The sequence below is a fragment of the Schistocerca piceifrons genome, chromosome 7 (assembly GCF_021461385.2).
Source record: "Schistocerca piceifrons isolate TAMUIC-IGC-003096 chromosome 7, iqSchPice1.1, whole genome shotgun sequence".
NCBI classification, from domain to species: domain Eukaryota; kingdom Metazoa; phylum Arthropoda; class Insecta; order Orthoptera; family Acrididae; genus Schistocerca; species Schistocerca piceifrons.
In genome coordinates this window covers 551,341,626-551,347,625 of record NC_060144.1, presented here as the reverse complement: position 1 = coordinate 551,347,625, position 6,000 = coordinate 551,341,626, and positions in this window count along the sequence as shown.

Here is a 6,000-nt window from a genome sequence, read left to right as displayed (position 1 = left end):
AGGTCAAAACTTATTCCTGACGTTCTTACGTTACATATCTAGTTGAAATCAATGTGTAGATCAATGTTAAGATCAGAAAACCGCAGTTCATAGTTTTTGTGTATTCCGTTTTGTTTTATAAATAAATTTGCTTGTTTCAGTTTAAAGGGGACTGTTGAAACAATAATTTAAATAGAAGTGCTTCATCACTTAAGTAAAGTGAAGAATTTTAATGAAATGATACTTAATTTGAGATTGAATTAAGCATACTGGGATGTTTCGATGTGCTGAAGGAATTCTGGCTTGGTTTCAATAAGTCGGAAGCTTATACAAATTTTGGTAGAAGAAATACAGCTATTCTCAAAAGAGGTTTGAACCATTCAACATTATGAATTATTCAGTCCAACGTTAAGATTTTTCTGCTTTGCGTTAGTGAATCTCATATTAGAAGAGTAAGCTGTGGTTTCTTAGCAAAGAGACAATGCATTATATTAGAATTTCAATTCGTTTGGCAGTAAAGTGAGGTTATCATATTGCCAAATATATACATATTTGATTGTGAATTTGGGTGCTTCTCATATAGTTATATTACACTAATTTAAGAAAAGTTTTTCTTACTTAATTTTGTAGACCACATACTGTTTGTATGAAGGCCTCCGAAAGCAAATTGTGTACACAAAATTAAAAAATAAGTCATATATTTTCAATATAAATAAAATGATAAGCTATTTTAAGGTCCTCTTTAACGAACTGGTTATCCACATCCTTGAGCTTGGGAAGGTGAACAGTGTTTTTGGTGCTGAAACGACCATCCATCTATCTTCCTCCGATTTCAAATTACGGTTACGCATACTGACCAAGGAAGAGAATCGATCCCATTCAATCTGCTTTAAGGATGAGCATTACGCTGTGTCCCAACCATCTATTCGTAGGTCCACCTGATTTCTAAAATTTCAGGAGAGCAGGAATTTGATAACTACCTTGGTACAAACGCGACCCAGTTATCTTTCAGCTGCTTCCCAGTTACAGCAGCGAGACATCAAAGTTTCTGTCATATAGTTGAAAGAAGATGTGAACCATATACTTTTCTCCTGCAGTTTTTTCGATACACAGGAAAACTGCTTGCAGCATAACCCTGTGAATCCGATAGTTATCCCCCCATCAAGGATTCTTCTTTTATTGTGTCATGAGCACACTGAAATATAAGTAGACTTTGTTTCATTTTGTATGGGAGAGCAACGGGTGTCCATGAAACTTGATGCACTGTCTTGGTTGTATAAACATTTCAGTCTATAGGGCTTTCCTCGACAATCTTTGCTTTATTTTTTGTTTTTAGTTGGCATTGCGTCAAAATTCTTTAGCTATAAGATTCCTTAGCTGTAAGTATTTTGTGATGTGGGCCCTGTCAAATTATCTTCAATCATGGTCTACACCGTCATATTTTCATTCCTCAGTATGTATAATTCTGTATTTATGATAAATGATTTGGAAGAGCCAACATAGGAAAGGATACTAAAAAGAGAACTAAAAAGGTGTTACGCAATAAATACTAAGAAAAGTAAAACAAAATAATGGATTGCAGTCCAGTTAAATCAGGAGATGCAGAAGCAACTAGAGTCGGGAAGGAGACACGAAAAGTAAGTAATGAGTTCCCATATTAGGGCAGCATAACACTGATTATGGGCGATGTACGGAGGACATAAAATTCATACTAGCAACACTGAGAAACGGATCACTGAAAAAGAGCAATTTCTTGACATTATGTAGAAATATAAGTGTTCGTTTCTGAGGGTAGTGTACTGACACGTGAACAGCCAACGGTTCAGGTAAGATGAGAACACAAATTTGGCGTTATAATTAAAGTGAACACCTGGAAAAACCTGAATAAGCAAATTTTGGAGCGCCGACGGCCGCGAGACGTTCAGGAAACTGTCAATGACGTTCTGAACGGTATCGGCAGGAATGTGCAGCCAGCCCGATTCCAGTACTGTGGGCAGCTGCGCTAGGTTTCTGGGTTGAGGATCGAAGTAATCCCACGGATTCTCGATTAGATTTAAAATCCGGACAGTTTGGTTGCCAGGATAGTACGGTAAACTTATCCTGATGCCCTTCGAATCAAGCACGTACATTGCGAGCTGTGTGACACGTTGCAATATCCTGCTGGTAGATGTTACCGTGCAGAGGGAAGATAAACTGCATATAGAGATGGACACGTTCTGCAAGGATAGAAGCGTACTTGTGTTGATCCACTGTGCGGTCCAGAATGTCAAGACCGCCCAGACAATGCCACGATATCGTTCCCATGCCATAATGCCCACTCCTCCGGCCTGGATGCTTTCGAGGAATTGTTGCAGTGCGTTTCCTTTCCGACTTTTCGCGCCGATGGAGCATAAAACGTGATTCAACTGAAAAAGCCACCTGTCGCCATTCAGTGGGTATCCGTTTGCGATATTGGCGTGCTAATTCCAGCCCTGGTCGCCGAGGGAAGAGCATTCAGTATGGGTGCATGAACCAGGCTACTGTAGCGGTCGTTGGAAGGCGCTGTTGGAATCCGTCTTTTCATTTAGGCTGTAAGATGCTCAACGTTTGCACATATGTTCGCCCGCACGTATGTCCTCAGCTGTCATTCACCACTACGATATGTGGCCCGCGGTGCATCACAGTTGCCTCGATGCCAGTTTTGGATAGCGGAATTTTGCCATACACGTTATACTGTAATCATCTACATCTACATCTACATCTACATGGATATTCTGCAAATCACATTCAAGTGCCTGGCAGAGGGTTAATCGAACCATCTTCAAATTCTCTATTATTCCAATCTCGTATAGCACGCGGAAAGAACGAACGCCTATATCTTTCCGTACGAGCTCTGATTTCCCTTAGTTAATCGTGGTGATCGTTCCACTCCATGTAGGTCGGAGTCAACAAAATATTTTCGCATTCGGAGGAGAAAGTTGGTGACTGGAATTTCGTGAGAAGATTCCGTCACAACGAAAGACGCCTTTCTTTTAATGACTTCCAGCCCAAACCCTGTATCATTTCTGTGACACTCTCTCCCATATTTAACGATATTACAAAACGTGCTGCCTTTCTTTGAACTTTTTCGATGTACTCCGTCAGTCCTACCTGCTAAGGATCCCACGCCGCGCAGCAGTATTCTAAAAGATGACGGACAAGCGTAGTGTAGGCAGTCTGTAGTAAGTCTGTTACATTCTCTAAGTGTCCTGCCAACAAAACGCAGCCTTTGGTTAGCCTTCCCCACAACATTTTCTATGTGTTCTTTCCAATTTAAGTTGTTGGTAATTGTAATAAGTAGGTATTTATTTGAATTTACGGTTCTTAGATTAGACTGATTTATCGTCTAAGCGAAGTTTAACGAGTTCCTTTTCGCACTCATGAGGATGACCTCACACTTTTCGTTATTTAGGGTCAACTGCCACTTTTCGCACCACTCAGATATTTTTTCTAAATCGTTTTGCAGCTTGCTTTGATCTTCTGACGACTTTATTAGTCGATAAACGATAGCGTCATCTGCAAACAACCGAAGACGGCTGCTTAGATTGTCTCCCAAATCGTTTATATAGATAAGGAACAGCAAAGGGCCTATAACACTACCTTGGGGAACGCCTGAAATCACTTCTGTTTTCCTCGATGACTTTCCGTCAATTACTACGAACTGTGACCTGTCTGATAGGAAATCGCAAATCCAGTCACATAAGCACGCAATTTTACTACGAGCCGCTTGTGTGGTACAGTGTCAAAAGCCTTCCGGAAATCCAGGAATACGGAATCTATCTGATGGTGGAACGCGAATGGTTTACAAACTTTGCCGTTTCAGAAGTGCATTCGCCTTCGGCCAACGATAATGCCCATTTGGATGTCAGCATTATGACAGTACCACCTCCGCTACCGTCTGTGAGTGGTTTTTGCACACTGACGTTAAACATAGGCGGGTGTCACACTAATGTGACCGGACAGTCTATCTTAAGTACGGAGCTGCAGAATAATGCTGAAGATTGCGTGGGATAATTAATAAGGACGAACCGAATCGAAGTGGGGAAAAAGATATTTGTGGGACAGCTTTACTACACAAAGATATCGGTAGATAGGCTGCATACTTATACAGCAAGAAGTCTTCAATCTTCTGACGGATTAAAGTGAGGGGGTTTAATAACTGTAGAGATATACGAAGGCTTGAATGCAGAACCAGGTTCAAACGTCTGTTGGCTACAGTAGCTTTGATGAAATGAGGTGGCTTGATGAGGATAGACTTGCATTCACGAAGCCAGTGCAACACCAGGAAAATACATCTGTTCCAGTCAGGTGAGCGTTATAGTTCTATAAACCCAAACTAAAAAACAGTGATAGTCTTCCATTTCAGTTGAAGTTTTAATGAAAATAAAACGACACAAATGTGAAAATGCTATAATAATTACCAGTTTAAAATATGAAAGCTACGACTGAAGTTGTGGAGACTACAGCTGGCTTCGGTCCTTAAGCCTCACTGCAAGTCGGAGTGAAGTGCACGTGTCTGGTCCAAATCGAGGTCCTGCGGTGAGCGCACCAGTGGGTGGCCGATCGTAAAATGCCTGGAGTCCAGCGCTTACGCCGGCCTCACGCCAGCCTCTCTTCCTGGAACAGGGATCGCGTGCTCCAGCTGGAGCTTCCGGCCTCTGGAGAGCGTGCGCCCGCTAATGGCGGCTCTTAGTCCACTTCCGGGGTTCTCCCGTCTGGCGCTCCCAGGGCGTCCTCTCAGCTGCGTCTCCACTCAGCGTCATCCGCGAGAGGAACTATGGTGGAAGCGGATAATCCCCCAACAGATACCGGCCACGAAGCCAACAACAGTAAATCTCACTTGTTGACAGACAGAAACAAACCGGTACGGTGAAGGGTTCACGAATAGCAGTGACAAGTTGGTAATTAACATGACATATTGTTTATTAATTGTCATTGGAATACATCAAGTGGACATATCTTACAGTAAGCATCAATATTTCAAGACAAAGATGTATTCAGTCAATCTTTTTTTCTCATTTCAGTTAATTTTATTACTGTAAATTTAGCGTCTGCCATCATGATACTCTTCCAAGCGAAACGTGTACTGAGATATTCTTTTTTCTCAGTTCATTCATTACTGTAAATTTGGCACCTTTCATCCGTCAACTCTAACACATGCTGTACATAATCAATACTCATTACATCACATAATTCTTTGCAAACCGTATAAATTAATAGCCACTTTTGTAAATATGCATTGAAGAAACACAATTAAGTATTGAAAATGTAATTAAATAAATCATCCTGAGTAAAGCAAGTATAATTAAAGTCTTAAGTGACTGGAGCTCAACTTAAATAACTTCAGAGCTCCCTGGGAAGAGCTCGAGATCTGCCGACTAACTAAAACTATAACAGCATCTACACCTGTTGTTTCTGTTGTGAGGCCTTGTTACCGCAGTCACAGCTATGCAAGTAATGTAGTTTATATAACGTTTTTTTTACCTAATAATTGTCTCATTTGGAACATATGTATCTCGCTTTATTTCAAACCACCCTAAGTGGTCAGAGCTTTTGTTTCGCACTTCATTTCTAATGTTCTTCTACACATAGGTGTCCGATTTTAGTACACTGCTTCATTGATGCTGAAGACATTTTCTTCACATAGGTTCTCTTACGTCTAGAATAAATGTGCGAAACGTTGTGTGGACCCATTTACACCATGTACTAGTAAGGAAGTACTAACGAACAAATCTAACAAAGCGAAATGGATATTTTCTAAATTGGACTTTTAATACTTTCGTAGAAGACGCTGTATAACTTATATTACTCTACACCTATTATTATCACACTATTCTACATTGTCCCTCTGGTATGTGCTGGCCTCAACAATTCTCGAATGGGTGGCTATTGTATTTTCTTCTGTTTTATGAAGTCTTTTAATTGCATTTTAATTTTGGATGTAATTTGCTATCATGAATGTATTACTTCTTGTTACTCTTCTTGATCTCCGAACCTTCAGGC